At 45.2% G+C, this 13356-nt stretch overlaps 1 protein-coding gene and 1 non-coding gene across 2 annotated transcripts in view; one reads left to right on the top strand and one right to left on the bottom strand.

Annotated features, from left to right (window-relative positions):
* Positions 1-4091, bottom strand: part of LOC142213246 (uncharacterized) — a 77246-nt gene extending 73155 nt beyond the window's left edge. Inside the window, exon 1 of the mRNA XM_075281531.1 lies at positions 4036-4091. The gene's annotated coding sequence lies outside the window, so the exon portion shown is untranslated. The remainder of the gene's footprint in view (positions 1-4035) is intronic.
* Positions 4092-4299: 208 nt separating this feature from the next.
* Positions 4300-4372, top strand: TRNAA-AGC (transfer RNA alanine (anticodon AGC)). The gene has a single exon. It is a non-coding gene; the product is annotated as a tRNA-Ala (tRNA).
* The last annotated feature ends 8984 nt before the right edge of the window (positions 4373-13356 follow it).

The following is a 13356-nucleotide window of genomic DNA, read 5'->3' as shown; positions in this document are numbered from 1 at the left end:
ACTTAGGCTCTCTACTGTCAGATGGGCAGTATCAGACAAGGGGCGTAATCTGGAACTCCACTGATTGCCGGTGAATAGTGTCAGAGGTCAGAATGACATCCTTTGCTGGCTCCTGCCTGACACTGCCCAGAGTACAGAGACTAAACAGCATATGAAGCACCAAAACTAAAGTATTGCTCAGGAACGGTGGGGGCTACACAAAACGTTCCACCTGTGCCAGAAATAGTAGACCGGGGTCTATTTAATGATCCTCTTTATTAAAGAGGTTTCCTAAGACCATAAAACTGGCCTAGATGATACTTACAATCCCTGCTGCCCAGCTGTCAGTATAGAACAAAGCAATACCCAAAACAGCTGCCACAGCTGAAAACAGCCTTTTTTTTTCCATTTCTGCATTGATTTATGATGCTGTAAGGCTTCAGGTTTGCTGTGACTCTTTTGTCCTGCACTCACTTACACACATGACCCTCCGATTTGTTCAATAAAATATGGCAGGACCTATTAGGTTCTCATTCATAGTAAACCTGGGGACCATGTGACAGCATTGCAGAGTTACCAATGGGCTTACAGAGCGAGACCCCCTTCTATAACCCCATACACACCTGTGTATTGTCAAGGGTTTGAGTTTGGGGCAGTGAGCCAGGTCCTATAGCAGTCCATTTTGTGGCCTGGACCCTGCACATGTACAGGTTTATGTGCATGTACAATTATACAAGAAATAGCAGATGGGGAGGAGGGAGATGCAGCTGCAATTTCTCATTCTTGCTGCAAACTGGGAAGTCAAATATATAACTTGACACCACAAAGCCTAGACAGATCCAACATATAGAGTTTAGATGCCCCATTTGCAGCCGGATACTTCGGCAGCATATACTGTATATGGTCTGCTTGACACCCCCCACACCAAAGATGGTAAGGGTAAAAAGTACTAGTGAAATAAACCAATATATAAGCAAACAACCTAGAAATATGTGTTGTGAGTCTGCCATGTTATTTTTGTCCCTAGGCTCATTTCTTGCCCACCTTCAGGAACTGGCTTCACACCACATCCTCATTCAGTTTAACAAGATCACATCCTCAATATTTGGCGGTAGCGATAATAAATGTGCCTGTCTCCTATCCAAAGACCACACCATGAGCACCCTAAATAATAGATTATAGATCCAGGTTTTCTCCTGAGGACTAAACTAAAAGTGTAACTCCCATTTTATTGACTTTTTCCCCCCCGCTATTTTGTCTAAGCAATGCCAGGAGACTGTCGGTAGTAAATAGAGATGAAGCGTTTACTAAAGGAGGGATGGCCATATCTTTAGCACTTCATATTGTCTAGAAAAAAAGGTTCTGGTACCATAAGAAAGATTAAATTATTTAGTATAGAACCAAAGATACAGCCATGTCAAGGGACAATCCCCCCTATGGTAAATGCTTCAGTTCTGCGTATTTTCAATATAACTATGTGCGGACTTTCCCTAGTAACAGCTCAGTTAGAGAATATTACAGCCTGTTTTATAAAAAAAAAAAAGTAATATAGATAGAGTAATAAAGTATATTACAAAAATGGTCACCAAACACCCTGTGACACAGTAGCGAAAAAAAAAATGGTGCTATACTTGAAGTCTCTAGAAAAGGGAAAGCCTCTTTGGCTAGGGCCACACAGTGACTTTTAGCTGTGTGACACATTGGCCGTTCTGATCCTGAAAACATGGTCCATAAGATGTAATTCCAAGAATTCTCTGTGTTCGGAGACTTGGACAAACAGCATCAGTTACCTATGGTATGTAGTCACTGCAGGATCATGGTCCTGTGATGGTTACAGTATGGGACCTTAGTCCTGTGATAAGACAGTGCCTCACAGCTTTATAGATAGCTATCACTACTCCATTGGCTTCTATGGGACTGATGGAAATGAACTGCTGCACTAACTCCATCATTCCTATAGAAGTAAATGAAGAGGTGGACACACACACAAAATTATTCACCGTTTATGTTCAGTGGAAGTCCCAGCGTTGGGACCACCCAACAATCAGACCCTTATCTCCGATCCTGTAGATCAGGGATAAGTGATAATTGTGGGGAAACTCCTTTAGGCTAAAGCCCCACATAGAGAAACAAAGTAAAAAAAACCCCAAAAAACTAGCGAAAAGACCGTGGGGAAACGCATCACAGTTTTTCCGCAGTGTTTTTCACAGAAAATCTGCAGAGTTTTCCTCTGCAGGATTTCTGCCCCCATTATACCCATACGAAAAACGTCATAATTTTGCGAGTAATTTTGAAAACGCAGGTTTTCCACACTGGATTTTTTTTTCCTGTAATATGTGAATGGGATTAGACAGAATCCATCCACTTTGCAAGTAATGTAAAATGTAGCATTTTTATTTTTTTTTGTGGCGTTTCCGCAGCGGACAAAACACTGCATTTTTGCGGACTCTCTGTCACATGACCATCTCTGCTCTACACTATGTAAAGGGAACAGTTGCTACATACCGCTCCGCATTAGATCCACATGAATGGGCCTAGTTGTGAGGGAGGTGTCGCGCCGTGGATGCTGCAGCAGATTCTGCGGCAAGAAGGGCAGGTTGCTGCTTTTTTCCGCAAGCAGCACAACGTAAAAAAGAAGTGAATGGCTCCCACTGAAGTCAATGGGAGGCGTTTTTTGGACCGGATTCTGAGGCGGTTTGCGTGTCAAAATCCGGTCCAAAAATCCCAGTGTGAACCCAACCTTAAGGGTCCAGTCACACGCCTAAAAATGAGTAAGAATTTGATATAGCCCTCGGGAACAGGTTCCTCGCCACTTTCCGGTCCTGTGGATGAATCAGCCACAATATTCGTGGAAAGAACGAAGATGCCTATATATATATTGTGTGTTGGCCTCCTATCGCATACGATTGGTGTTAGATTATTTGGAATCCACTCAACATCAGCACCAAATTCATCCTTGTGAACAAACCCTAAGGCTGGGTCCACACGTGATGTGACTGGCTTCCAATTTACTTTTGATGCAAAATCCACCATTTGCAGCAGCTTTTGTTGCATGGGGAATTATTGGCACACATTGCTGATATTACGTCCCGCGCCTAAGGCGTCATGCGCCGTCTACGGGTTAGATTGGTATCCGTGGGTCATCCATGGTTTTCACAAATCCATATGCTCAAACGAATTGACGCAAATATAGACAAGTATAGGACCTGCTCCATAATTCGTGTCTGTTCAATTCGGCTTGGACACAGCGACAAAGACGACAGCTATGTGTATATATATATATATATATATATATATATATAGGTCCGTACTAAAAATACGTTTGTGTGCATGAGGCCTAAAACGTAAGATTGTGCCACGAATGTTAATCGCGTCGGGATGGATTTCTGCCCTCTGTTGGGTCATAACGTGACAACATTCATTAACATTAGATGCAATATACGGTAGTAGTGCGACATTGCGATATTTTGTCGCTGTATAGCCCTAGCCTAATACATTGGGTCATCATCCAGCGCCTTTCTAGTCTGTTCGCAATTTCCGGTGCGAATATTACCACCCTCGGCCCATTATTTTAGCCAGGTAAAGGGGGCGTGTCTTTCAAGATGGTCCAGGAGTAATAAAGTTTTTCTTTGGCTTCTCAGGGTGCGTCGTCCCCCTATCACTGTATCCAGTGCGCCGCTCACTATGGTGCAGGACACTACCATAACACAAGTTGTAAGCTGCAGACTGGAGGAGAGAGCCTGTGCTAAGACATATGACATCCTCTAAGGATGTGGTTGAGCTGCTATTTACATATGTCAAGACCAGATGAAGATGAGCCGGGCCCAGCACCAGGTATACAGACTGTAGGGGGCCAGCACTGCCCGCCCAGGCTCTCCATCCACAGACAGCCACCTATGGACTATACACAGCAGCCTGCGCGACCCCATTGTTACGCTGTGACATCCACGCCGCACATTGCTATATATAGGATGAGCACGCTGTCCGGAGCGCTGCAGCCGCCAGCACATAGCCGAGATGCTGAGGCCGCTCCGGGTATCCCCGCTCTGCTCTTACCTCACAGCCGTTACTCCCGGTCACATAGATGGACACGACAGTGGCTCCTCCGCCAGGCGCAGCTACAGCTGACGGGGAAAAGCAGCCAGCAGCAGCAAGCAGCCCGATCCCAAGCCCCGCCCCAGCTGTCAGTCACACGGGAGCATGCGCACAATGCAGCCTGACGCGCGGGCAGTGGTCTGAGCTGGGAATCCTATTGGTTACCGACGTCGCGAGCTTGTTACTGAGCACAACACGACGCGCGCGACTCGTGTACACAGAGCAGGGGAATTAGCTCAAATGGTAGAGCGCTCGCTTAGCATGCGAGAGGTAGCGGGATCGATGCCCGCATTCTCCAATGTTTTCATCCCTTTTATTTCATTTCCATTGCCGCTATTTCTGAAAGGAAACTGTATAAAATATACAGAGGAGCTAGACTTACCCTTTAAATGTCACGTTATGCCAGCACTAAGGTCCTTCTGTGCTGACGTCACATACATGTGATGTCATTAGTTCTGATATGTTGTACATGTCCATATGACCAATGAGGGAAGTTATTACGTCATGTGAACAATATATGTCATGTTATTGCTTCAGGATAGGGGGACATGAGTGGCAGAACATAAGGCCTCATGCACACAGGGCAACCCCGGATAGGAATAACCCAGTCCATATGTGGTTCAAACCCATTCACGAGTCCAGGACTCTTTGCATGGTAGTGATCTATACTGCTGACGCTGGGTTCACACTACCGTTTGGGTCTCCATTCTCAGCTTTCCGTCTTCTGCAAGCAGAAGACAGAAAGCTGTCAGAGCGGGTCCAGCCGTGAGCGCCAGTGAGCGTTTTATGCTTTCCGCATACATGCCAGACTCTGTGTCCGATTTTAAAAAAACGGTTTCGCGGCGGAGAGCATAAAACGCTCACCGGCGCTGACACCCGGACATCTTTCAAACCCATTCAAATGAATGGGCTTGAAACATGCCGGCAGGTTTCCGTCTCCTGCCTCTGTTTTGTGCAGGAGACGGAAACCTGCAGAACGGAGACCGGGCGCAGATGTGAACGAGCCCTGAGAGTCCCAGGTTCTACTATCCATACCATATAATGTGTATAGTAATATATATAGTATAGGACAAGGGAGATGTGCCGGAGTCTTCATTGAAAACTCCATCATAGAAACCGCTCAATGTTGGACTGCATTATAGTCACTGCGGTTCACCTGTGTCCAAGTAGCCGCAGTTATAGCAGTCCCGCTCTCCATCTTTGGGGTTCCCCCTCCTTACAAAGAGCTATATTGCACACTGCGGTGTTTCAGAGAAGACATAACGGGGAGTTTATGAAGACTGGTGTTTGCTATGCCAGTCTTAATAAAGTCCCCAATTGGTGCAAGACGACCCTAAATTATTAAGAGGCTTCAACTGTGAGACAATCTTCAGCCGAGGAGCCCCCGTATCATGGATCCCTCATATATAGCAGTGTATGGAGGCATCTGTGGAAACACAAAAATAAAGCAAGGACCTATATTGCCATCACACGGCCGCATTGTAATGGACATGTGATTGGCAGACAGTGAAAATAATGTGGCCATTAAAAAAAACATGATAGCACTCATAGGCTTAGTCGCCACTTACTACTTCTGGACTTTTAATGTAGTTCTGTGGTAGACGGCAGAGTACTCAGTTGTACTGTACTCAACATGGTGACACAAAGCTACAAAAATATAAAATATAAGGCTGGGTCTGCACAAGTTACAATCGCAGTAGGTTAGCTGTAACAAAATCGCTGGTGACTAACCCGTTACAATCACTGTGACTACTACTAAAGCCTAAAGCATACCTCCCAACCGTCCCGATTTCCGCGGGACAGTCCCGATTTCGGTGACATGTCCCGCGGTCCCGGTTGGAGGGAGGTATGTCCCGATTTCAGAGGACGCAGATCTGAGTTGAACACATATGCGGCTGAAGCAAGGAGCTGACACAGGTCAGCTCCTCGCTTCGCCGCTGCCCGCCTCTCTCCCTGACACATGCGGCTGAAGCTGCTCGCGTGTTCGCTTCACCGCTGCGGGGGCAGAGATGGAGAGGACATGAATTTGGGGGCAGAGATGGAGGGACATGAATCTGGGGGCAGAGATGTGGGGACATGAATCTGGGGGCAGAGATGGAGAGGACATGAATCTGAGGGCAGAGATGGGGGACATGAATCTGGGGGCAGAGATGGAGAGGACATGAATCTGGGGGCAGAGATGGAGGGACATGAATCTGGGGGCAGAGATGTGGGACATGAATCTGGGGGCAGAGATGGAGAGGACATGAATTTGGGGGCAGAGATGGAGGGACATGAATCTGGGGGCAGAGATGGAGAGGACATGAATTTGGGGGCAGAGATGGAGGGACATGAATCTGGGGGCAGAGATGTGGGGACATGAATCTGGGGGCAGAGATGGAGGGACATGAATCTGGGGGCAGAGATGGAGTGGACATGAAACTGGGGGCAGAGATGGGGGACATGAATCTGGGGGCAGAGATGGAGAGGACATGAATCTGAGGGCAGAGATGGGGGACATGAATCTGGGGGCAGAGATGGGGGACATGAATCTGGGGGCAGAGATGGAGAGGACATGAATCTGGGGGCAGAGATGGAGGGACATGAATCTGGGGGCAGAGATGTGGGGACATGAATCTGGGGGCAGAGATGGAGGACATGAATCTGGGGGCAGAGATGGGGGACATGAATCTGGGGCAGAGATGGAGAGGACATGAATCTGGGGGCAGAGATGGAAGGACATGAATCTGGGGGCAGAGATGGAAGAGGGACATGAAACTGGGGGCAGATGAAGGGTGTATATGAAACTGGGGGAGAGATAGAAGGGGGACATATAATTTACGGGTGACTGTAGGAGGAATATACTGTGTGCGGGCACATGAAAAATTAACGAATGGGCGGAGTCAACACAAAAGTGGGCGGGGCTAAATTTACAGCGGCGCGCTACGCGCGCCGCACATTTTGTCCCTCTTTCGGTTCTTCAAAAGTTGGGAGGTATGCTAAAGCGTATGGTGACATTCACTGTGTTTTAATCCCGCAGTATGTCAATTATTGTGATGCAGAGACTGATATCTGCAGGGACAGAAAAAACACCGACAACTTGAGGAGGAACACAGTGTGTTCATCCTTTGTGGCCCTAAGACTATGTTAACACCAGTGTCATGTCTTCTGTTCAGCAGCAAGCCTATCCTCACTGCTGACGCTGGGTTCACACTACCGTTCAGGTCTCCATTCTCAGCTTTCCGTCTTCTGCAAGCAGAAGATGGAAAGCTGTCAGAGCGGGTCCAGCTGTGAGCGCCAGTGAGTGTTTTTTGCTTTCCGCATACATGCCAGACTCTGTGTCTGATTTTAAAAAAACGGTTTTGCCGCAGAGAGCATAAAACGCTCACCTGTTAGGGTTATACTGTATAATTTCCTTAAAATAAAGCAACCCCCATAGGATAGGTCATCAGTATAAAAACTTCAAACCCCTTTAGCTGGGGTTCCACAGGCTGAAAATGCTGTAATTTGCCCACAGCGTTTTACAGTATCTGCAAAATGGATGGGATTCATGAAAATCCCATGCCCACTTTGCATGTCAAACTGCAGCGCAGACACGTTGCGATTTCCATAAACACGCGGTTTTGAAAATTGTAGCATGTCAATTATATCTAGGGAAACGCCAGCAACTTTCCCGTAGATATAATGGTAACAGAAAGTCCGCAGAGGAAAACTCCAAGAGCTTTCTGTTCAAAGCGCTGTGAGAAAACCCCCAATACGTTCCCGCCACGGTTTTGTTGCGGATTGTCCCGTGTGGCCTTAGGCTAAGGCCCCACATTGCGGAAACGCAGCTTTTTTTGTTGCAGATTTTATGTTTTTTGAGCCAAAGACAAGAAAGGCTACAAAAGGAATGGGAAATATAGAGGAATTTTTTTTATTTTTACCTCCTGCTGAATCCATTCCTGACTTTGGCTAAAAAAAAACTGCAGTAAAATCTGCTTCTTTTCCTTAACGTGAGGCCTTAGCCTTAGGCCCCATGGGATGTCTCGCAGCCAAAAAGCGCTGCAGGAAAAACTGCAGTGGCAACGCATTGCGGTTCTTCCTGCAGCACTTTAAACAGAAAGTTCGCAGAGTTTTCCTCCATGGACTTTCTGTTACAATCATATTTAAGGGAAACCGCCGGCGTTTCCATAGATATACTATACATGTTCTGTTCTCCAAAACTGCGCTGGAGTCCGCACGGCGGTTTTCTACTGCAAAGTAGGCATGGCCTGTGTGGCTCCGGCTGTAAGACCTGTTGCAGATCTTGCTGCTTTTTTTTTTCAAGCCACAACCAGAATTGGATTAAGTAGAAGGTAGACGTATAAGAACTTCCTATCTATTTTCCATTCCTTTTGCAGTCATTCTTGGCTTTGGCTCAAAAAACTTGCTGCAAAATTAAAAAAAACAAAACTGTTTCTGCAATGTGGGGCCTCAGCATAGATGAGTCAGTAAATTTCCCCCTAAGTGTGATAGATGTGCCCATGTATTTAGGATGCTCCGTTACCATACAGCTGACACTTTGTCATGGCACCCTGAATGGGAGTTTGGCAGCTCCTTATCTTTTTGGGGATCTGTCTTACATTTGGCAGCAAAGTAGGAAAGTGCTGTAGTTTTATCTGTGACTTTACTTGGGTTATACTGCCATCTAGTGACCAAAAGCTGCAATCATGAAGATAATTTTGCGATACTTTTATTATATTGATCTATACAACAAAACTAAAACCTATGAACGCCAAACTTTATTTTATAATTTTTTTTTTTTCAAAAAAGAAAAATACCGAAAAAATTTCCCCCATTGAATTTAGTGGCTGGGTGCATAGTGAACCACTGCTGCATGACTGCAGTGAGAGATGTCTAAGGAACATGCGGCCTACCACCGCACATCAGTACCATGTGCAGCATATGGAAGCAGAAGTTGGAAGTCAATCCATAACTTAAATAGGACCATATGGGAGAATGGAGTGAAAACAGGAAATGTAGGAAGAAATGAGAAGACAAATCGTATCCAGATAGTAACAAAAGAAGATCAGAGACAGCATCAGGATATTTATTGGACTATAACAGGGCAGGCTCACAGCAGACAGAAGAAGTCTGAGCTGGGATTAGTCCGGGGTACGACTCTTCAATATTCAAGAAATAAGGGTCCAGTATAAACTGCATCAAACCGAACGCAGCTTTAATGCTGCTTTTTATTTTACAGGTGAAACATCTTAAAGGGGTTTTCCAGGCAAAAAGTCTGTTAGTGCTACTAATCGGTTAATAAATGCACCCATATACCTTTTAGTGTGTTTTGATTGATTTCTGGGTGTCTTTGGAAGCTGCTGGTATCTCTGCTTTTGCTTCATGCTATGTAACTTCTCACCTTTCTCCCCCCATACACCCCCTCCCTGTCTCTCAGAGAGGCTTTATCAGCAAACTGCAATTAGCAGACCTGATTGGCAGAGCAAGTGACATCACTTGTCCACAGGTCCGTGGTTATGGAAATGCTGTGTAAACAATGGGAGGAATAAGTTCACATAGCAGGCAAACAAAGCAGAATTTCTAAAGCAATGTATTCAATTTACATAAGCTACCAGTATAGATAGGATCCTTAGTATGGAACAACACCTTTAATTTTTGCAGTTGACTCCTGGGGTCATACGTGTGCTGTTTCTCCGTTGTTCTGGTCTGTTGGAGAGGTGGACCACTAAAATTGCTGTTACACATGGAGCCCTGCAGACCGTGGACTATAATGTGTCTGTTGGGTGTCCGTCATTTTAAACTGCTACCAGTGGAGTAAAAAGTCCCCCCTGTGATCTAGAGAATCCCATCCACATATTGCAGAAAAATACAGGTTGCGGAAATGCTGCGATTTTCAAAACCATTGCGTTTTGGAAACCGTATGCTGGTGGTACGGTTTCCAAAACAGAAACAGAAAGTCTGCAGAGGTAAACTCTGTGGACTTACTATGAAAAGCATTACGGGAGAAACCACAATGCATTTCTACTGTGGTTTGTACTGCAGAACTTTTTCACTCTGGCCCACTTTCATCCGCTAATTTTCAGTGAACACTGTGACGGAGTCTTCAATGGCGAATCCAACATAGAAGTGAACGTAGCCTTAGCTGAGGGTGACTTTCCTGCGGTTATTCTCACCCTTTTTCTGCAGTCTCATAGTGTGAATGATGGTTTGTACTCTGATTCTGCTGCAGTCTCCTCTCTCCATCTCAGGGCACAGTTATGTGATATGAGGGGGTGGGTATCAGCAAGTACATTTTTGATAACTGCTTAACTATGTCTAATACCACCTACATGGACAGAAATTATAACATCATCAGCTTTTTCAGTTTCTTTTGACTCATATTTTATCGCGGGAGTCCAACCCCAAATAACCACACAGATCAGCAGAAGAGTAGGGGGCAGTGGCCCCATCACTGCATCGGGACCATCCATCCAGTAATTGTATCAGTACAGTAAATCTCCTACAAAAAAGAGTCACAATGCAAAATTATCATCTAAAATTATACTTTAATAGTATATTAGAACAAAGTACAGAAAAAAAGCTAAGGGGATGATCACATGGCGGAATTTTCATTCCGCGTGTGAACATTACGCATGGCTACCTGCGACGGTGCAGTACACTGGAATCCCATCACGGCATTCTGCTCCGGATTAGGCCCAAATGAATGAGCCTAATCGGAAGAGAGAGTCTCGCGACGCGGCTGATTCAGCTGCGGAATCCACGGCAAGAAGGGTCATCTCGCTTCTTTTTTTCTGCTACTAGCTAGCGGGAAAAAATAAGCGAGCGGTTCCCATTGAAGTCAAAGGAAGCCGGTTTTGGCAGTACACTTTTTTTTTTTTTTTTTTTTTAGCAAACAGTGCTAGTTTTATATAGAAGTAGTCTGACTGCATTTTGCTGACTCCATTCACATGACTGATGGCCATTTTTCATTGCCTTTTCACACCGGAGGGGGTGGACTTTTTAACAGATCCCTCATATGTTTCAATGTATGGAGGGATCTGTGAAAAAGGATAAAAATAAAACATGCATTACAACGGATCGTCAAAATGTCAGTCATGTAAATATTCGCCAATTTTAACGCAGCCGTGTGATGCCATTAAAAAAAAATGTGCAACACATAAAATCTGTGAACATAGCTTAAGGCCACATGTATCGGTTCATCTAACAGTGGACGCACTCGTGGCAAAAAGCAGTCACAATTGTCAGGTTTCCTCTGTGGTCTTGGCCAGTTATCAACTCTCATGAGAACTGGAATGAACTCACAGCAAGAAATTGACCTGAGGTGGGTTCAAAATCTGCAACGGAAGTGTCTTGGGTCAGTTTGTGGACATCCCATAGAGAAACTAGCGGTAATGGATTATAATTAGGGGGTAGATAAGGGGATCTTTTACATTTCACATATAATGTAAGATGGGACTTGCCGAAGTCTTTCCAGTTTTCAATTAGTAGACCGCTGGAAGACAAAGATCACTTTTGGTATCTGCAATTGAAATCTGTATTTAACCGACTGCAAAAACAGTATGGCTTCCAGATGTGCTCTCAATCTGATCTTCATTCTATGTTAAATTTAGGACTCAGATGAGGGGCTTTGTCCACATTTTATAATATATTGCTAACGCTAGGTTCACACTAGATTTTTGTGTCTCTGTTGTCACGGTCCATATGGGGACCCTAAAGAAGTAGACACAGGTGACATACGGATACCAATAACTGAGGGTTTACATGGAGAGTCACAAAGATGGGGGACACAAACAACGTGTGTACAGTGCTGTTGGTTGAGGAACGCTGCATTAAGTTATGGGAGAGGAACGTTAATACCGTATTGATGTATGGTATGGAAAGTGGTATAATTTAAGGGGCAAACGGGACCTTTTTGCAAGACTTGGAACATGTGGCTAAAGGCAATCTATCGGCAGAAAAAAAAAAAAATATAGTCACTACGTAGCATCTGCTGCACCCTGAAGCATCAGCACCAGAGACCAGAATGGACTGCAAAGGAATGGGGAGAGGTGGGTGTCAATTTTTTCTTTTTTTATGCACTTTTCTGTGGGGAACCAGCAGAGGAACTTATAATATAGGGGCAATATTAAGGGAGGCACCATACTGTGGGTGTCACATTTAGGTAGATATCATACTGTGGGAGCCATAATAAAGAGGACATTATACCGTGGGGTGATATTACAGGGGACATTATACTACGAGAGCCACATTATGGAGGACATTATACTGTGAAGACCACATTAAGGGGGATGTTATAATGTGAAGGTCACAATGGAGGGACTTTATCCTTTTTTATTTTAATGTAGCTTGTGAGCCCCATTTAGGGCTCACAATCTACATTTTTCCCTAGCAATATGTCTTTGGAGTATGGGAGGAAATCCATGCAAACACAGGGAGAGTCCTTGCAGATGTTGTCCTTGGCAAGATTCAAACCCAGGAATGCAGCACTAACCACTGAGCCACCATGTTGGAGAGACATTATTCTGTGGAATCCATAATGAGTGAGGCCTTATATTGTTGAGGGTACAAGGGGACATTATACCATGATGGGGTCAAGGCCGGTTTAACCATAGGGCCCAGTGGTAGAGGGGCCCCCTCAGATTCTGTCCCGCTGTTCTGGGAGGCAGGCAGTAATATCAACTCTGTTTCCTGAGGACACAGACAGAGGAAGAATACAATAATGGCGCACAGACTTATCAGCTCTATACTCCATTATTCAGTCTGAGGGTGATGTCTGCAGCTGGGAAGTGCAATGAGCACCGAACCACAGATATCACTACAGCCGTAGCCTGCAGGTCTGTGGAAACGGGGTTAGGCGAGTGATTGAGGGGGCCTTATGTGGAGCAGTTTAAGGGGAAATTAATTTATGTGGAGGGGATTGTGCACTTACAAAAAGTTTGAACAGGGCCCCCTAACCTATTTAACAGCCCTGGCTGGGGTCACTAGAAGTCCATTGTATGATGGACGGTACAAAGGGACATGGATGGGAATGGGTGGCTGGTGGTGAGGCTTACGATAACTAAATTTGATGCAGATTTTGTCCCTCTCGTCTTATATGTAGCTCATCCTGCAAAAAACAAGACTTCATGCATTTAGAGCAATGCAGGTGTATAAACTAATACAGGAGATAGGGCTCCCATAACACTGAACACCTAAACACTGCCATTATTCTGAAGAGAGAAGCTGTGAGCAATCCCTTACAGAATCCATTTTCAAGTCGTGAGCACAAGGGAGATTGAAGGTGTGTTAATCTGTAAAAGTGACCAATCAGATTACAGCTCA

The sequence above is a fragment of the Leptodactylus fuscus genome, chromosome 7 (assembly GCF_031893055.1).
Source record: "Leptodactylus fuscus isolate aLepFus1 chromosome 7, aLepFus1.hap2, whole genome shotgun sequence".
NCBI lineage: Eukaryota > Metazoa > Chordata > Amphibia > Anura > Leptodactylidae > Leptodactylus > Leptodactylus fuscus.
Note: the sequence above shows the minus strand (reverse complement) of the source record. Positions and strands in the feature narration are given on the sequence as shown.